Consider the following 20,509-nt stretch of genomic DNA (forward strand, 5'->3'; position numbering starts at 1 on the left):
ACCGGGAAAGGGAATAACACTCGAAATGTATATAAGAAATACTCAAGTTAATAAAAAAAATAAATAAATAAATAAAAAAAAATTAAAAAAAAAGAGTAGAAATAACAACTAATGTTGACATAAATGTAGGAAAAGGTCATACATTGCAATGAGATGAAGAAGTAGAGAACCAATTTTTAAAATCAGTCTAGATGTCCTCATTCAAATAAATGAATAAATGAAAGAAAAAAAAACGCAGATAGTTTCTGTAGTTGTAAATGGATGCAGCAAAAGAAAAGTAATAGCAATGTCTGTAAATTTGGGGCCTCCAAAAAATGTGAAAAATGAATGATTGAAGATACTTTTCTCTCTCAAGGCACCTATTTTAACTATTTAAATATACTTATTCCATTTGCCCTAAGTGATTTCATTCTGTTATTAATTAAATGGGTATGATATAGAAATTGTCATAAAAAGCAAAATGAAACACAATAATACTTATTATTTTTTATGTGGATGTATAGAGTGCTTTCAAATAAACCTCTAATACCTCCCCTCCGACTTCTGACATATTCTAATATTAACTTTCTCTCCAACGTATGTACTCTGTTTACATTTTAAATATTTAATTTAATATTCATGTGTGTGTGTGTGTGTGTGTGTGTAACATCTACACCATCTCCTCCCCTAAAACTCTCCAATTCCTCTTTTATGACCTCCTATTTTTTTCACAACTTCAACTTCATATTCTCTCTCTCTCTCTCTCCCATTTACTACTGCCTCTCATAGGTATGGATCATTTACTAGAATATGCTTAGATGTTTAGTGCTTAATTCCTGAAGTAAACTATTGTTCCTCACAAGGATCCATCACAAGAAGTTCTTCCAATAGTAGTTCATGAACTTTCCTCCATCCTTGCTCAGATTTTGATCTGCTTCGTCTATTCCAAGTCTTTTACATGCAGTCCAATCCACAGTGAGCTCATGTGGGAAACTGTGCTATTTGTCCAATAAGCAGTGTAGAGAAGTAGATAAGCAGACATCTACTTCTTTTTTCTCCTACAATCTGCCCATTATCTCTTTTGCATTTATCACTTGAGTGTTGAGAGGAGATGTCATTTTATATATATGTCCCATTTAGAACTGAGAATTCCAGTCAGTTATTCTCTGCGCATTCACCAGTTGTGGGGTTCTGCATTAATCATCTTTACTATTTAAGGAGAAAGGTTAGTTAATGAGTGCCTTTTGAGGTGCACTCATCTACAGGTAGGAAAATAATAACTCAGGAGGCAATTTATTGCCGTGTCTAATTAAGTGATGAATAGTATGATGTTTTCCCTGCTGTCTATGCAGACATAGGGTTTGGGTCAAGTTAACACTAGCAAGTTTGGGTTCCATCTTGTGAAGTGGGGTTTAAACCCAATCAGTAAATGGTTACTTTCGTAGCATCTGTACCACTGCAGCACCTGTGGGTATATCTTATCAGTCTATCATTACAGTACCTCACACTATGATAATAGTTTTTATTATTCATTTCATTCACTTACACCTCAAATGATATCCCACTTCCCAGTTACCCCCTCAACAGCCCCTCCCATGATAGCCCACTTCACAGTTAACAATCATCCCGTATCTGCCCTGCCCACTAAAGGGCCAAGGTATTCCCATCCCGTGCTGTCAGGCAAGACCATCCTCTGCTACATTTGTATCTGGAGCCATGGATCCCTCCAGGTACACTCCTTGGTTTGTGGTCTAGACTCTGGGAGAACTGGGTGGTCAGATCAGTCTATGTTGTTCTACCAGTGGGGTTGTAATGTCCCCAACTGTTTCTTCAATTAAAATTCACAGAACCGCCCCAGCACTGTGAAAGCTATCTAGTGGTGATGTAACTTCCAAACAAGTGCTGGTTTGATTTCTCCATCCTATGACTCAAGTAAATATTGTCCTTAGTAACGTGTAACCTTTCCCATCAAGTTCTAGAAGTAACCAAGAGTAATAGCAATTTTTAATCCATGGGTGAATCCATTCTGTACCATTTTTTCCATAGCTGTATGTCTGTCCACTGGAACATAGTGAATTTTAGTCATTTTCATTCCCATCCATCTCTCACTCAAACTCTTCCTATCATCCTAAATAAATCTCTTTTTAGCCTGTTTTTGCCACTGAGTTTAATTGGGATGGCTTCACGAGTTTGATGAGAAATATTTGTGTGTCTCCTTCCTTGATGTGACTAAGTAGATTTTATTGCATAATTTAGGCATGCACAAAGCAAAAGTAGAGAACTGTGTAAAATTATTTTAGTACCAGTTGTTAAACATATTCCCAAATGTATTCACTTGTTATTTAAAGTAATCTACATTTCCCTATACTCATTCTAGGCAGAAACTTACAGTCAATCCTGGCCACCTTACCTGTTCATTCCCACAGCCTCATAATGGATGCCTGATGACTTCTTGGGATGAATACTGTCTTTTCTTCAGGTTTCAGAAAAGGAAACCAGTGAAAGCAAGACTCTACTGCAGGCAGGCCAACTCAGAGGCAGAATTCTGAAACCTTCTTTCTAATATCTGCCATAGACTATTTTTTAACTAATAAAATGCCTTTGGTTCAACCATCAATCACTCATACCAATGCGGGTGGTCTGAAGATTCTCTAGTCAATTTATCTGAGTTTCTTGGGTATTGTTTTCATGCCATACATGTATTTAACAAACAAATTAAGTGGAAACATCTTGTTTCAATTTATTTTAGCGCAAATTTGAATTTAGTTGCTTCTTCTCCTCCCTCCACCAGTTTCATACTCTGACCTAATTGTGTGCTTAATGTTCTTGTGATGTTTGGCAACGATACTCATTAATTCTATTACCTCTTGCAGGATAAAGGGGGAATTTTGAAATGGCTAGCAGCTACAGATCAATACTCTAACTCAATAGAGATAATTATAGGAATCACTAGGAGACCAGCAAGCTGCCAGCTGTAAGCAATCATTCTGGGCCTCAAATAAATCTGCAGAAAACACAAAGCAAATTTTAAGAGCATTATTCTGAAATGGAATGTCTCATACCGACAAATGTCTTTGTGTTATTTATTTGTACAGGTTTGTTATCATTAGCTCTTGATGCTATGTATTGATTTTTAAATACTGGTGCTGACTAAGTTTTATCCTGCACCTTCTTTCCTCTGTAGACTTTCTATTTTTTTCTACCACTGCCTTTGGGTGATCCGACTAAATTACAAGATTTGCTTATGCATTTTACACTTTAAAATATGTGCATCTCACATTAATAGCAATTAACAACAAAGATGCCAGAAGCAGGGTTGTCATGCTCCTATAAAGAGGCATACTGTTTCCTGTAGCTCAGACTTCCTGCCCTGTCTACATTTAATTTAGTGAAAATTTACATTTTCCTGTCGATTTTGCTTTTTTATTTATTTATTTTTCTTTTTTACATTGGATATTTTCTTTATTTACATTTCAAATGTTAGCCCCTTTCTCAGTTTCCCCTCCAGAAACCCCCTATCCCGTCCCCCTTCCCCTGCTTCTATGAGGGTGCTCCCCCCTCCATTCACTCCATGGCATTCCCCTATACTAGGGGTCCAGCCTTCCCAGGACCAAGGGCTTCTCCTCCCACTGATGCCCTACAAGGCTGTCCTCTGCTGCATATGCAGCTGGAGCCATGGGTTGCCCCATGTGTACTCTTTGGTTGATGGTTTAGTCCTGGGAGCTCTGGTGGGTCTAGTTGGTTGATATTGTTGTTCTTCTTAAGGGGTTGCAAGCCCCTTCAGCTCCTTCATTTTTATTTTAATCAGCGAGGCTCTAATCACTATGGCTGATTCTCAGCATCTCTCTGCATTTCTCTGGGCTACATAGATGAATATATCATTTCTCTTATATGAAATTATTTTTGTTTGCTTGCTTATAGCTCTGTCCTAGGATGAGTAGCTGCTTTTTAAACATTATTGAATGTGAACTGCAGCCTATTACATCCGAGAATTCAAATGGAAAGCTATTCTATTGTATGCACCCCAAAGAAATCAATGAAGCTAAATTTTATACCAACAGTATTATTCACATTTGTTCCAAATCTCTATGTCAGCATCCTGGGTATTATAAAAATATTTAAATAGAAAATTATTAGAACCTTTCACAAGGATATGTATATACACCTACTGCCCTAGCCAAGGCATTAGAAGTGAGGGATATAAGATCCTGAGAATCAATTCTGTTATGCAGAATCCGACTGTGCAGTACTTCTGAATATGGGATGGCTCTCATCTTCCTCCCAACCCATAGAAAATTAGGTAAAAGACCCTAGGAAATGGAAAGACTACTTTGTAAGATTCATGGTTCTCATTACCAGGTTTTAGGTACATGTGCTTCTGCAAGTATATAAAAGTGAATGTCATACGCCAATCCAGGGTAATATTTCTTTAGAAGCCAAACACCTTTGGTTTTTGATACAGTGTGTGTGATTTGGAAGTGAAAGCTAGGTCTGCTTCAGCCTCCTAGCCCTGTGTTCCCAGAAATAAGACTCTGACTTAAAATATATTTACAAATTCCTTCCTTATATAGTTAGGCTCTATTCTGAGTAGATCAAACCTTAAGATACCCCAATTATTTTCATCTACATTATGTCACATGGCTGATTACCTGTGCTCAGGTATCACGTGTCTGTCTCCTCACATCATCCCAGGTAGACCTTCCTTTGCCTCACTTGACTCAAGAATCCTTTCTCCTTCCTGATGTCCCACCTTCTATTTCCAGTTTAAAAATATTCTCTCTAAACCTGAACTTAACAGAATCCTTTCTGACTGGCCAGCAATCCTCAGTGATCTACCTGTTGCTCTCCATGAGTCTGGGTCCATAAACAGTTATCTCTAAATCTAATTTTAAGGTGGGTCCCATCATGTGTGTTTGATTCAAAATCTCATGCTGGCTTCAAAATCACTATGTAGCTAAATGTTGCCTTAAACATCTTATCCTCCTTCTTCAGTGTATACACTGAAGAAGTGTATACCACCATGTTCAGTGTATACAGTGCTGGGGATGTAGCCCAGGGCTTTTCATGCCCGCCATGAAAGCACTCTGAGAAGCTACATGCCCTGTCTTGTTTACTTTTAATACTCAATTTTTTGAAGCTATGGGCACTTTTATTATTTTATAGTTCTCTGTTTGGTTTAGTTTTGCTTTAAATTATTCACTAACTCCCTTTGTGGCCAAAGATGATTGACCATATCTCTAAAACTGATAGCATGAAATGCATTTCTTAAAAGTTGCACATTGTTTTGTAAATCTTCCAAGAAGTTGTGGATATGAAAATATTTAACATATAAAAAATCAAATGCCTCCTTGAAACCAGTAGCAGGCTAGAAGGACCCAGACAGGTACTAACCATTTCCACTAGGGCTTGCAAATCGTGCACTGCACTTAGTTTCTTAATTGACAAGGTGATAGAGTGGAAAGTAAACATTAAAAAAAAAGACATTATCCAGGTGCTCAGATTTTAAGATTCCTCATCAATTTAGTCTTTATGTAAACAGTTAATGTAGGCAGATGACATTTTTACACAAAAACTGGCTTTATAACTATCTGGAGACCTTTTAAAACGTGTTATATTATCTATCCCCGGGGAAAAGTCTGGGAAGTCATCTCAAGCAATTGTGTCATATGTATTAATTTTATGAGAACTTCGGCACACATGGCCAGTGATCCACTGGGGAATTTCATTTATTTTGGTTTCCACAGCTTAGTGCTGTGTAAAGATGATGGATTTATGCTGATCCTAGAAGCTTTCTTTAGAAAGTCAAACTTCTGTCTTCCAGACAAGAGTCCTTCATCTAGCAGGCTGAACTCCATTTTTAGAGGAGATATGCCTTCTTTCAGTCACCCTTGTTTTTGTTTTGTTTTCCTTTGTTCTCTAATTTCATATGGATGTAGTGCTTCTTAGCTGCAGGCATTGTCTCTTATACCTCTCCCATCCCTATTACCTACCACAGAACTATCTTTCCCACATTTATAATGTTTTGCTCAGTTTTATGGGCCACTAAGTTTAACCAGGACTGTCTGTGTCTCATGGTTTTGTTGCTATTAGAAAGTTTGACCCCCTCATGAAGTCAAACTAAAGATGATGTCTGCCCTTCTCTCAGTGTCCGTTAATAGCTCATAGCTCAGCAGTGATCAATAGTAGGGTGACAAGAGACTCTCCTTAAATTATGATTGGCTGTTGTCAGGCCTAGACTTGTGCGGGCCCATTGTTGACAGCCTGTACTACAGTGATGTCATAATTGCATTAGTTGTGTCATGCACACAAGATAGACTTTCTTAACCTCTGTATCTTACTCTATTATCCCTCCAAGCTTATCTGTGTTGTTGACCAAACCCTAGAGGAAGTGGGAGGAATGTTCCATTGGGAGGTGAGCACTAGAACACCCATTGTTTGAATGTAGCAGCCTTTTATGCTAATATTTTCTACCATTCTCAAGCTGTGATTTATATATTTCTAATAGTAAATATCCCTAGTAATTATTGTATCACACAGTTTATCGTTACACAAGAAGGACTTTTCTGTGCACAGACTTTAGCAGAATGACTAGATTTTTCTTACGTGATGGGAGTACCTCTATTTTATTTTCCTAATCGAAACTCTCTGCAGGTATGACCAGGTATCCCATAGGAAAAAAAGATGCCCATGGGTAAGAACCATTGCTCTAGGCCTCTATTGGATATGTAGTTGGTGGACGCTTTTCCCATTTGGTAGACTTCTGTTTTGTCCTATTGATGGTATCCTTTGCTTTACAGGAGCTTTTCAATTTCATAAGGCCCCATTTATTAATTGTCAATTTAGTGCCTGCACTATTGAAGTTCTATTCTGTTTGGGCAGTTATCTCCTGTACTGATGCTCTCAAGGCTATTCCCCCATTTTCTCTTCTATCAGATTTAGTGTATCCTGTTCTACATTGAGGATTTTGATTAAAGTGGACTTAGGATTTTTGCAGGGTGATAAACATGGGTTTATTTGTGTTATATGTAGATATCCATGTTAGACCAGCTCTATTTATTGGGGATACCTTCTTTATGCATTGTGTATTGCTGCCATATTTTTATATCAAAAATCAGGTGGCCATTGGTGTGTAGAATTATGTTTGGATGTTCAATATAATTTCACTGACCATGTCTGTTTTTATGCCAATACCATGTGTTTTTTTGTTATCATAGCTCTGTAGTAGAGCCATAGTATCAGTGATGGTGATTCCTCTAGAAGATCTTTCATTATTCCTGATAATTTATTATCATTATTTGCACTTTTTATTTTTCAATATGAAACAGTACTGTCCTTTTACAGTTTGTAAAGAATTGTCTTGGAATTTTTAAGGGATCACATTGTATCTGTGTAGATTGCCTTTGATAATATGGTCAATTTTACTACATAATCCTACCAATTCAAGAGGGAGACCATGTCCAACACTTCCAGGATCCTCGAAGCAGGGTGACTCAGAAACCTAAGAAGGAATCAAGCATTACTGGAAAAAAGGTCAATGGAATGATTCTTAGCTATTTTGCTATCCTCATAGACCACAATCCTCATCAGAAAGGCTTCTTCCAGCATCTGAAGAGAGTAGATTAAGAAACCCACAGCCAAACATTAGGCAGAGCCCCTCAGAACAGGGAGAAGATTGCAGCGCCAGAGAGCTTGAGGACACCAGGGGAACAGGCAGAAGATTCAACCAAGCAAGTCTCAGAGTGGTTCACAGGGACTGAAGTGCCAACCGTGGAGCCTGCATGGATCTACACCAGGCCAACTTGCATACCTGCTTTGTGTTTAGCTTAGGATTTTTCTGGACTCCTAACACTGGGAGTGAGGGTGTGTTTGATACTTTTGCCTGCACATAGAAAATTTTTCCTCTTACTGGGCTGCCTCATTCATCCATACTATGAGGGCTTGTGTATACTTGTTCACATTTTGTTAGGTCATGCTCTATTATTTTTCATTGGAGGTCTGCTTTTTTCTAAAGGAAAATGAGAGAGCAGTGGATCTGGGGAGACATAAGGTAGTGTGGTAGGGTTGGAGAGCAGTGGAGGGAGGGGAAGTTCTGGTCAGGAATTATTTATTTAAAAAGTAAATAAAAAAGAAAGATCCATTAATCTAAGGTGCAACCCTGTCTATTGCTTGTTTTATTGGTGTCAATACACAAAACTAAAAGTAAATAATAAATTTAGGTCATTAGAGAACATGTTATTGACAAGCTGATTATTTAGACAATAGGTGATTGGATTATCAAAATATGTTATACAAACAGAGATACAATGATTGTTATTTATATTTAATAAGTATTTACTGTGATGAACATAATTCTCAGCAACTGGTGTGTGTTTACATATTTATTTCTAAAGTCTACAAGAAAAGGATCCATTTTCCATCTTACTGAAGTAGCAATAATAGAGCTGATTTTTGTTAAGGTCACATAGCTAGCTGAGGAATGAGGTGAGAAATGTATTTGACAGCACTCAAGATACATTTAAAGAGATTGCCCAATGGTTAAGAATACTTGCTGCTCTTTCAAAGGATAGAGGTTCAGTTTCCCACACAGTGGCTTACAACTACGTGTAACCTAAGGTCTAAGGGATCAGACACCTTCTTCTGGTTTCCAAGGGTTTTTTCATGAACATAGAACATGTAATTTACTAAATACAATATAAAATATATATATAAACTATAAAAATAAATTAAAAATCTTTTAAAGAAAATATATGTTTAGATTGTAGACTTTGAGTGCTGTCCACTACCAAGCAGATAGTCATGACATTTTCATGAAGGGAATCCAGTAATTACCAGTTGCACAGTTTTACATTAATAATTCTTCTCAATTGCCCAAACCCTTCCAGAAGTTTCTGATGTCTTAGCTACCATGTATGACAATTTGAAATTAAACCAATTTACCATCCTTGATGCAGATATATTTCATTGTGGCAGCTAATTTCTCCTTTCTTTGGGGGATTTTTATATACAAACATCAGAATCATAATACTTCATGTAAAAATTTGGAATTATTGTTGTTTTTGATAGATCAGAAGATCTAGAATTGATGCAGTCCTTCATTAATCCTTATAGTCTATATCTCTTCCTGTTTGATATCGATTTCCTAATTGGTTCACAATGGGAGCAACTGTTTCACTATGGCTTTCACTCCACGATGGTTTATATCTTGACTTAATTGATAAGGTAGAATAAATTCCTCTTCTATTAAGCGGCTTTTGTAAGGCATGTTGTTATAGCAACGAGAAGAATAACTGTTGTGATAGTAAAGAGAAGAAATATAAATACTTATATTTATTTTCAGGAAAATATTATTAGAAGTCCAAAGAGTTACAATATGAGACAGTTGAGAAATGGGTTTAATATCAATGTGTCTCTGTATCTGGGTATAAAAATAATCATCATGGAGAAAAGAAAAGGAAAGTAGAAATGATGTAATCACATTATAATATTATAAAGTTAAAAAGTCATATTTAAAAACAACAACAAAAAGTCCTATTTGAAAAAGTTACCTTATTTCACTTGTATTTCAGAAAAGCAATAATACCAATTAGCTTGTATATATTTATTTTTAAAGTTCTAGAGGGAATAGAGAAATGACTTGATATCTTCATGAATAGGTTCCATTGGAGGCATTTTGAGTCACCCAATCTTATGCACTAAGGAGCACTAGGCCATCTGGCTTTATTGCTTTTTGTTGTGACTGGAGGTCAGAATGCTACCAGCATCTATTGAACTTCTAAAATGTACAGAACCATACTAGATCCAAATCTGAAAATAAACCACTAAATCTGTTGCCTGGGACTATATAATGTATATGTCTAATACTTTATCTGATAATTAGATTGGTCTATTATGTTTAGGTGAGTTTGTTCAAGAATTAGATCCCTGCAGACACAACTAAAGATGTGGCTAGGTGATTCTGTAGGAGGTTGGCCACCTAATTCAGTGACTGATCTATTTCCAGAAAGAACACAGCACACAAAGAGATGTTATCAGAGTCCTGCCCAGGCTTCTGCAGTTCAAGTAAGACTTATGTTTGATGGAAAACAGTAAGGAACAAGCGAGGTTCTTCCTCTCAGATCTCAAAAGGAACCAGCTCAGCTAATGGCCAGGTCTTGTTTTTGCTTCTAGCTTATAGGACCAAACCAGCATGTTATTACATTAAACAGCTCTCTTCCTGGTTTTCGTTAGAGTAGCCCTAGTCAACTGGTACTCTGTGCTAAAATCCTTCTAGTTGTACTCAGCTTATTTGAGGATTCTGTTCAAGAATTACTATAAGAAAACGAAAAAAGCAAAAACCCAGAATCTACTCCCTGAAGTGATTGTGGATGCCTTCTTAATAAGCATTGCACTTAGCAAAAACTTGGGTAAAGGTAAAGCAAGATTAGGCTGGCTTATGAAAACAAAGACATTTTACTTGTAGTGTTTCCTCCCCAGCTGAGATGAAACACATTTCTGAATGAATTTACATCATATCTCTAAACTTGCAGCAGAATGATGTCTTGATTGTTGAAGGTTTGCTTCCAGAAAGGAACCGGATGTCCTCCCCAAGAAAAAATTAGCAATCAAAACACTCATTTCTTAACATTAGGTTTTTGCTTCCCTTTCATTCATAGGAAATATGCATAGGAAATAAACTCATTTGATTTATGACTATGATAGAAAAGCATCACATTCTTCAAAGTCACCTTGTCTTTACCAAACTACAAAAAAGTCATATGAGTGTGTGTATGCATATATGTGTATGTTTGTGCTGTACATATATATATATATATAATATATATATATATGTGTGTGTGTGTGTTTATGTGCATCTGTGTATGTGTATGTGTTATATGTATGTGTGTATGTGTGTGTTGCACATGTGTGTGTGCTGCACGTGTGTGTGTGTGTGTGTGTGTGAGTGGCACACACTTCTTTATACTGAAATTTAATTTTCATATTTTAATGTCATATCTGCTAGCATTTTCCCCATGTGAATGAGTCGCAGTGTTCCCGAGAAGAGCACAGCTCACTTTGCTTTGGGATCTTCTGGGTCTCCTGTCCTGGGGCTCCAGTGTTCTCCAGCTGAACCATATCTACTCCAGGCATTCTGCTTCAGATGCCCCATGAACCTCATCACTGAGGTCATTTGCTTTGGCTATGTGGCACCACTACATTCAATGGTACTGTTGAGTAGACTGATAAAACGTATTGGTTGGCACCAAGCTTTTACAAAAACATGGTAATTATTTTCTCTCCAAGAAATAAAGTGTTTGTTCATTGTCAGCCTTTCACTTTTGTGGCCTTGGCGTCGTTAAAGCTTTTTTTCCAGAAACAGATTTCTCAGAGAAGTATAGGAAAAAAAAACTTTTGGTCTAACAAAAATAAACCATATGAAGAGGCCTTGCTGTATTTGCATATGACCAGGGCTTTGTTCCCAGCAATCATATTGGGCAGCTTACTGCTGACTGTAACTCCAGGTACTGGAGATCTAGTATCCTCTTATACTTTCAGTAGTCACCAAGCTTTCATGTACATTCAATAGGAACGCACTTATATGGCTAAACTAATTTTTTAAAAAGTCAACCTGCCTCAAATGAAGAAATTTGTGTCCCATAAAAGATATTCCTTTTTCTGGGCTTCCATGACTGACTCAGTATCTACATACAAATTATGAGAAACTCATGAGGTTGTCTATTCAAGTAGCTAATTCAGAGCTTGATGCTAGATTTGACTTCTATTAAAATAGTATGAGAAACTGAAAGGGCCTTGATGAGGCCAGAAAGAGAAAGAAAATGAATCCCGATGGAATGACTTTCTAGACAGCAATTCATCTGTTAGTGGTATTGAACAACCAAGAAAGGTAATGGTTTCACAGTGACGAGACAGGAGAGAACCACACACACTGGAAAGAGAAGACTTAGATTAAAGTGCACACGCAAAGAGTAAATCTAAAAGCTATCTGGAATATTTCAGCTTGGGCTACGAGTTAGGTGGCATCAAATACACAGGAAACTTTGCTTTACTTATAAAATAATTTTGTATTTTCTGTAAAGGGTTCAACAGGTGCAGTGCTATGTCTCAGTAGATATAGGTGTTTGCAACCAAGACTGATGAACTCAGATAGAACCTAAGGACCCACAGGTAGCAGAAAAGAACAAACTCTTGCAAACTGTTTCCTAGCACATTTGTGCTTATGCATATGTAAGATGTGGAGGAATTTTAATCCAACAACCTGGCTACTGTGGCAATGGGTCACATCCAAAGAACTTCTTGGTCTCTGTAGTCTGGCTGGAATAAAATGCCTTTATTCTATCTGACTGGAATACAGACACACATTTAATCATAAACAATGTAGATAAGGTTAGTTTGTAGAAAGAAGCAGCTATATTTGAAAGAACATCTAATTGGAAGGCAGTGAGTGGAGTTCAGTTGAGTTCAGTTCAGTCAGTTCTGTCAGTTGACTTCAGTTCAATGGAGTTTGGAAGTTCAGTAAGTTGAGTCAGTGCAGGGAGTGCAGTGTAGTGGAACTGAGTTCCTTCATGAGTTCCTGATGTTCAGTGCACACCAGCAGAAGCCATTGAAGCCAGAGAATAAAAAGTCAGATGAATAGAACAAATTGCCAGAGTTAGTTTGAGGTCAAGAAAAGCAATTCAGTGAGAACCTGAAAGAAGCCAGATGGAATCAGTCAGCTTGTAGAGGTGTTTGAGCCTGAAGAGCTGAACAAGCTAGTCAGAGTTCACAGAGCACTACAAGGAGTGAGTATTCAGCAGTAAGCCCTTGAGATGACAATTACATCAGGCAAATAAAAGCTATGTTTCAAATAACTCAATAAATAAATAAATAAATAAATAAATAAATAAATAAATAAATAAATAAATGTAGCAAAGAGGTGAGCAAAGAGAAAATTTACAAGTGAAATGAAAAATTGCCTGGAGTTATTTATCTAGTCAGTAATGAGCCTCCAAAAATTTATTGAGAGGCATTTTGCTTTGTTTTTATTTGATTTTTTCAACTGTTAGAAAAGTTAAAAAATGTTTTTGTAATAGTTTTAAAAGAACACCAATATACACTTCACAGTTCTCTAGAGTTCGGTAGATCCATTTCAGTGTAGTAGATTTGGGCTGGATTCACCTCTCTGATCCTATTATCACTTTCTGAAAACTGTTATTATCACTCTATCTTCTTGTGTAGTCGCAATCTATTTTTTTTATCTCCGTGGCTATTTTATCTATACATATGTCTGTGTACCACTTGCATGCTTGTTGAGGCCAGAGAGGGCACTGGATCCCTGGAACTAGACTTACAGATTTTATCTACCATGTAAGTGCCGGGAATAGAATCTGGGTCCTCTGAACGAAAATGTAGTGCTTTTAATCTCTGAAGAATCTCACCATCATGGAAATTAACTTCTCTAGGGGCACTACTAGTAATAAAATGAACACTTAATAATAGATAATTATTATAGGCACATGATTTTATTACCCTGATATGAGCCTCATGGTGTCAATCAATACCTGTATGTGCCCAGATATTTACACATCAATAGATAATGGAATTATGTGTACACATGTAATTTGCTTGCTTACGTAAACATAAGCACATCTATAGATTTTGATTATTCATAGCCAAAACCACTAATCAAGGTAATTCTTTCCAACTCGTTGATAAACTCGTTTTCACTGCTACCAAATTCTCCACCTTTTCTAATACAACACAGAGAGAGAGAGAGAGAGAGAGAGAGAGAGAGAGAGAGAGAGAGAGAGAGAGAGAAAGAGAGAGAGAGAGAAACACATACACACCAATAATTTCAATTTATTGAGAAAAGGCATTACCATAAAAGCATTTTGGATAGCAATTTTATGAGCTATATGGATGTACTTTTCCAAATAACTCTCCTTCCAAGAAGATAGGCTTGAAGTTAGCAGCTTAGAGCTTTCTATAGAAAGTGATGTTTAAACTGTCTGCTGAAAAAGGCAGAATGATGAGTGAATTTAAGCACCACCTTTCACAGATGTTCTTTGCCTGAACTATTTTATTCCCATGGTATATACTTAGCTCTATTAAAATAATATTACCTTCCCCGCCTTTGTGTGTTTTATGTTCAAATGGCTTCATGGTTCTTAAAAGCTGAGGGTAGTCTCTTCTGCAAACCATGTTTCCAGAGTCGGAGGCCAGAGCAAGAATATTGTAAAATCTATAATGTCCATTAAAATATATACAGGACCTTCCCTAAAATTTTAGATACACTAATGGTTGCTATCTTCATTTCTTTATTTACCCACCTCAAAGCCCAAAGCACATGGAAGTTGTGAAGAAATTGAAGAAATGCTATAACTCCTAACCCCACCTTTCCTAATAGACACATTGCTTAACCCAGAGTCAGTGTGCAGGCAAAAATGTGTTTGTTGCAGTACAGGATGATAGTTTGCCTAAGCCGTGGCTTAAAACTCTTTGGCTAATTGGGGATAAATTGTAACTGATTTCTTTTTTACTTGAAACGGAGAAGTAAATGTCTATTAGTCATTATTCCAACAAGAATCTGTCATGGTTTTAAGATGAAGGATGTCTGCAGGAGGAATTTTGCCAGATTATTGGATCATTAGACTGGTCCCAATTCATCATCCTTCATAGAGCTTGGCTGTAATCTGCACATTTATATGATAATATTCTGGTTGTGATGAAATGTTCTTGTATTATATTCTTTTGAGTAAAACTGTATAGACTTAACTCTTTCTGTCTCTCCACTTAGGAAATGTCACTGTGGATTAGAACTTGATTTTGACAATTGTGTAAGGACAAATTTGAAAACAAGGACATTCATTTATGCAGTCTCAAAACTCTGTAGAAATATATGAATTCCCTTGAGGGCATGAGACAGTTCTTGAAATGTTGCCTGCCCTGTGGGAGAAGACAAAAATGGTTGAAGCCTAGGCCTGAATCCTCCTCTTTTGTCCTTAGGAACACACTTGGACAGCCGTGTTAAAAGTTAACCATGACAAAGATGGTCAGATGGGAGTGAGAGGATTAACCCTGGATTTTAATGCTTAGACTAGTATCATCTTGTGATTTCTGTAAGGAATCCTGAAAATGCAGCCTCTCTTCCCATAGAACAGTATCTATTCCCAAACCATTAGCAGGAAACAATCCATCAACGGCATAGAAAGCCCGACTTTCTTCCTAATTCCTAGGCAAAGTTAATTTACAAAACCAAACCAAACAAGCATACCAACAAACATGGGTTGAGATTGAAGATGTGGCTTACTGGTTAAGAATGCTCACAGTTCTTGCCGAAGTCCAGAGTTTAATTCCCTGAATCCATTTTTAGTGGCTTGCAACTACCTGTAAGTCAAGCTACAAAGGATCAGACACGTTCTACTGACCAATAGCTTTGATGAATTCCCAGCAGCGACCACAGCAAAAGATAAAAGTCAGTCAACAATCTAGTATAGATTGGGAAGGGGTGATGAGCCTCATTCCTAATTGAGGAGCTGCGAACACTTTGTGACACCTAGGGGAAAGGGGTGTAGTTTTCCCAAAGATCTGGGTCCTATAAAGTTAACCACAATGCAGTGTTTGACCAATACGTAGAAATATATGGATATCACTAGTCAGCATTCATGGACTATTAAGTTTTATTAAAGGATATGAAGCTTTAGAAGTAGGGAGCTGGGTGGGTCTAGAAGGAGCTAAGAGGAGGAGTTGTGGGTTAATACAGTCAAGATATATGTGGTATCATTTAGATTTTCAGTAGATTAAACAAAACCAGTTTATTTTTAGTTATTACCTGTGTGCAATTAGCAAAAGAAAGCTTATAAGCTAGACCCATCACCATGAGATGAGGTAGAGAGCAGAAGAGTCATTCAAGATACAATTACTGAGTACAGAAGGAGTAGGCATATTTTAATTAGGATTTTACTAATTACTAATTTATGGAAAATCCTTATAGTTTTTAAATTAACTTACAAACTTGGGCCAGAGTTCAGTCTTCAGGCTATTACATCCTTTCTTTTATTTTCTCCTTCCACCACTCCTCTCTGCATTAAACTATTCCTTTATAATAGTCCCATTTATCAAAGAAGATATTGCAAAACTTCACAGGCTACTATCTAAAAAGAGGGTTTATCATAATGTCAAATAGACATCACCTAGAAAAACAATTATTTCGAAAGGCTCTATTAATACCTGACAATAAATTTGTAATGCTGAATTCTGTTTCTTTTGCAATATTTTTTTATAAATTTTAAGATAACCTTCCATATTTGGATCTTAATGTATTTCTAATTAATTTTAATGGATTTTGCATTTGTGAAAAGACTAAGCTAAAATAAAAAAATTAAACAATAATTAAACTATAAATTAGAATATGCTAATAAATTTGAATATGCAAATGATGAATGAATTAATATAAGAGGTAAATTTTCTGAACTTGCAAATAGTATTTTATTTCTTCTTATTTATTATTATTGTGCATACACAACATGGTGTGCCTGTGGGTTTAGTTCATTCCTTTCTCTTTATTGTGGGATGCAAGGACTTAGGTATTCCAGACTATGGACAAGTGTTTTACCCATGGGCCATGTCATGGGCCCCTATTATATTTTTAACAAATGGACAAGGCATAGGTGGAGTCAGTTGCTATAACTTTTACAACAGTCTAAGAGTATTATGGTGACAGACAGATATCATGAAGAATCAGTTGTATCAATAAAAGGGAAAGGCTTTTGTTAATGTTTTAAATGATGTAAATCATCACTGAGCAGATACTCTTAAATAATCCACATTATCTACTAGCTTCCACTAATATTTTTAAAGGGAAATGTTAAATTCATCTTACTGGATATCTTCTGGTGCATTGATAACCTACAGTCAATATAAAGGGAAAAAAAAACAACTGGCCAATATTTGGTCATTTTACAAACTACTGTGCTTCCTACGTTCTAAGATGTCAAGTTCAATGACTCTTAAATGTGTCTATTAGCGCTCTTTAGCACAGTTACAGAATTATTATTTCCTTTATGTATCTTTGAGAGACAAAATGTTGATTATTTTTTCATTAATTACGTTCCTTATTATATTGTAAATATGAAGTTTTTCTCTGCCTTCTTGGAAACTGCAATGGAAATGTAGGAGTCTATTGACTCTATGCACAGACTAAGAGATACGCAAATGTCCCCATATAATTTAGAGTAAGAAAATTTCTTGTTGAAGTGAGAATAATCCTCCATATCTAACACTCTTCCTGAACTCAATTATTTTAGTTTGATAAAAGAATCAAACATACAGAGCAATAAAATGAATGAAATAAGTTTAGAATTCTATACTCCAGTATTCTAGCAAATTCCAAGGATCTCATTATCTACTTGAATCATCAGGAAAATGTATTTCGTATGTAAGAAGTTTGTTTTTCTTAGTCTACATAGGTTCTGTGTTTTGAGATAGTGTCTTGCCTTGAATATCAGGTTGCCCCTGAATGTATCCTCCTCCTCCTGCTTCTGCCTCTCAAGCTCCAAAGCAACAGGTGTGAACAGCCACACACAAGATGATCATGCTTGATTAATTACGTTTCAAAAATAATTCCTTGAGGTCTATCCTTGCAAAGGATGAAGGGCTCTAAAACAGGAGTGAAAAGGTAGCTAGATGACCACTGACTAGCATTCTTAGTAGCAACAGGCTAGTGCTAGTAGGAACAATTAAAGCAAATTAAATGGCAGAGAGCCTGACCTTTTCCTCTCTCTGGTTTTTGGCATGTACATTTTATAATACCAAATAACAACTCTATGGAATATGAACAACGGTTTTCTCTGAAACCAAAATTTAGTCATTAAGAACACAAATGGCAACTTCCAAAAAAAAAAAAAAAAAAAAAAGAAGTCCATGTGAACCAATGCAAAACAAAAAGTAGGTGCTATTTCAGGATTGTAGTTAGCGCCACATGCCTAAGGTCAAGTGAGTCTTAGTTGCAAATCTGTGTCTGCATGTTCTGGAAAATAAATTTTAGGATCATTTCAGACAAGTAATTTTGCATACCATGTGGCAATTGAACCACTCTGTTCATTTGTCTTACTCATGAGGAATCATTGAAAATTATTTTAATATTATTGAATTCACTTCCTATCATTTGTCTTCACAAAAGCCCAATGAGAGCTTCTATGGAGCTAAAGGAGATATCCATTAATGAATATTTGAAAGGGAACATAAGGTTTTATAAGGAAGTGGGTTCTTCATGGTAAAGAAGTAGTCTCCTAACACTAATAGAGGTGGTTGGAGGATCACTCTTTGCTCTCAGAATGCAACAGAGAGCCTGAAGGATTTTCTTGTTTCAGACTTCCTTCCTGCAGAGTTCTCTTCATAATTCTCAATATGGTGAGCAGCATGAAGATGCACTTCCTACCAAATGTGCTAATATGAAGTCAATTTAAATTCTGAGTTGACATTGAGGGAGCAATCTGTAATTATTCAATTTTGCAATAAACTCTAGTTGTAGATGCTCTAAGCAGAAAAGATGAGAAAAATGTGCAAATACAAATTGTGTGCTTAAATCTCACTTAAAGTATCCCTTCTGTATATTTAAATCCTTACATATGTTTAAAGGGAAATCTGTATGTGATCTTCATATCAGAAACAATGAACGTAATGAACAAGATTTTGCATGGTTCATCCAATGACAGGAGAATATATTTTAAAATGTAATCTGTGGGTATTTAAACATTTTATTAGAATAAAGATTTAATCATGGAAAAGAAAGCACAAGATTTAGAGCTGGATAATATATGAAATTTTATGGATGAAAGGTGGGCTATGTAGGATGGCATCATTGTGACAAATATCTAGGAATACTAAGATTAAAAGGAGAAAATTTTATTTTGGCTCATGAGTTCAAAGTTTTCAGTTCCAGGTCCATAGTTCTTATACAGTTGTTGAATCTTAACAACAGAGAATATCAGTCAGGTGGGCAGAAATAAAGACACTCCAGTGCTTTTTATCATGGCAGGCATAAAACAGAGACAGGAAAGGTGCAGGTACCAAAATCTATCTATGTTCAACAGTGAACTATGTCCTCCATCATAGCCCCATATCCTAATTTTCTAGCAAGGCCACCAGCTAGTGTTCAAGAGTTCAACACATGAGCCTGTGTGGGCATTCCTTATTCAAATTATATCAGAAAGGTGAGACAATGATGCCACAGGTAACTAATATGTATAGTTTAGGAGATCTTAATGATGCGTTTCTTTATAAACTTCAGACTGAAAGCAAGTTAAAAGGAGACCATGTTGCTGGATACTTTTGTCTTTATGTAAAGCACAAAGCTGGTGAGTCCTTTTTCACACTTACTTAATTAGATGGAAATTGTTGTTAGGAAATCCAGACCTGCAAAGCCGATATTCCCTGACTTTATATACAAAGGATATTTTGAACATATTTATTCCTTGATTCCCATCCAGATAGCATTACCTATCAGGGAAAACATATCTTATTTCTGCTGTGATGTGAGTTAGGTAAAATAGAGATGGTGAAATTGCCCCCCCCCCGCCCCATCCACTTCAATTTCATTTCTAGACCATCTGAAACAATAAAATGCAGCTGTTTTGGAGTCTCAAGAATGCCAAGTATCTTGCACTTGCAACATAATTGAATGAGTCTTAATCACTTCTAGAAATGTTTAGAACTATCCCTATGATTATAGCGTAGAAAAATAATTTCAATATCCGATGGATTGACAAAAGACATACTTAGATTTCCAAAGCTGATGTAAGTAGGAAGAGAATCAACTCTCCTTCACTAAGAAAAAAACTGAATTTTTTTTTGCTCCACATAAGCTTCTTTTTTTCCCTCCATCTTTATTAACTTGGGTATTTCTTATTTACATTTAGATTGTTATTCCCTTAAAAAATTAATCTTAAAAAGAAAATTAGGTACTAGAGACATGGCCCTGCATTTAGGAACACTTGCTGCTCTTACAGAGGACCGGAGTTCAGTATCCGTAACACTCAGAGTAGCTGTTGTAATGCTATATTTAGACGATTTGTTGTCTGCTTCTGACTTTTGTGAGTATTGAACACACACACACACACACAACACACACACACACACACACAAAACACAAATAAAATAAACATATATTTTAATTCTTTGTCATGTTTATGCTTCAGTCCTTTGTGCCACAGAGATTAGCAGTGCTTTTCTATGAAATTTGTTTTCTGGTCCACACTATTTCTTTCGGGAGGTGATCCATTGCTATGCTCATGTATAAGTAAGCTATCAATTTGTATTCTTTAGCTTCTACATGGTAACAAACACATCTCTGTGGGAATAACACATCTTCATTAATGAAGAGTCAAAACTAATTTTTCGAGAGTAAGGCATGTGGAAACCCTCCTGAGATAGTCGAAGCCTGGAGTCTAAAAAGCTTCAGGCTTCTCCTCAGAGCTTAATCAGGTCTTATACTGAGAGTGTAGAGTTTTTACAAAACCCCTGATAATAATTAAATGTCATTATAGGCTGAATTTGT

General features: G+C 36.3%; 1 protein-coding gene and 1 long non-coding RNA gene across 5 annotated transcripts in view; both read left to right on the top strand.

Moving 5' to 3' along the window:
• Lrrtm4 (leucine rich repeat transmembrane neuronal 4) overlaps positions 1-20,509 on the top strand; it is a 790,914-nt gene that overhangs the window by 502,435 nt on the left and 267,970 nt on the right. The window lies entirely within an intron of this gene.
• LOC134486803 (uncharacterized) overlaps positions 1-20,509 on the top strand; it is a 33,537-nt gene continuing 13,028 nt past the window's right edge. Inside the window, exon 1 of the long non-coding RNA XR_010066194.1 lies at positions 1-20,509. This exon is cut by the window's right edge and continues 8,106 nt beyond it. This is a non-coding gene — a long non-coding RNA (uncharacterized LOC134486803).

Source organism: Rattus norvegicus, chromosome 4 (assembly GCF_036323735.1).
Source record: "Rattus norvegicus strain BN/NHsdMcwi chromosome 4, GRCr8, whole genome shotgun sequence".
Lineage (NCBI taxonomy): Eukaryota > Metazoa > Chordata > Mammalia > Rodentia > Muridae > Rattus > Rattus norvegicus.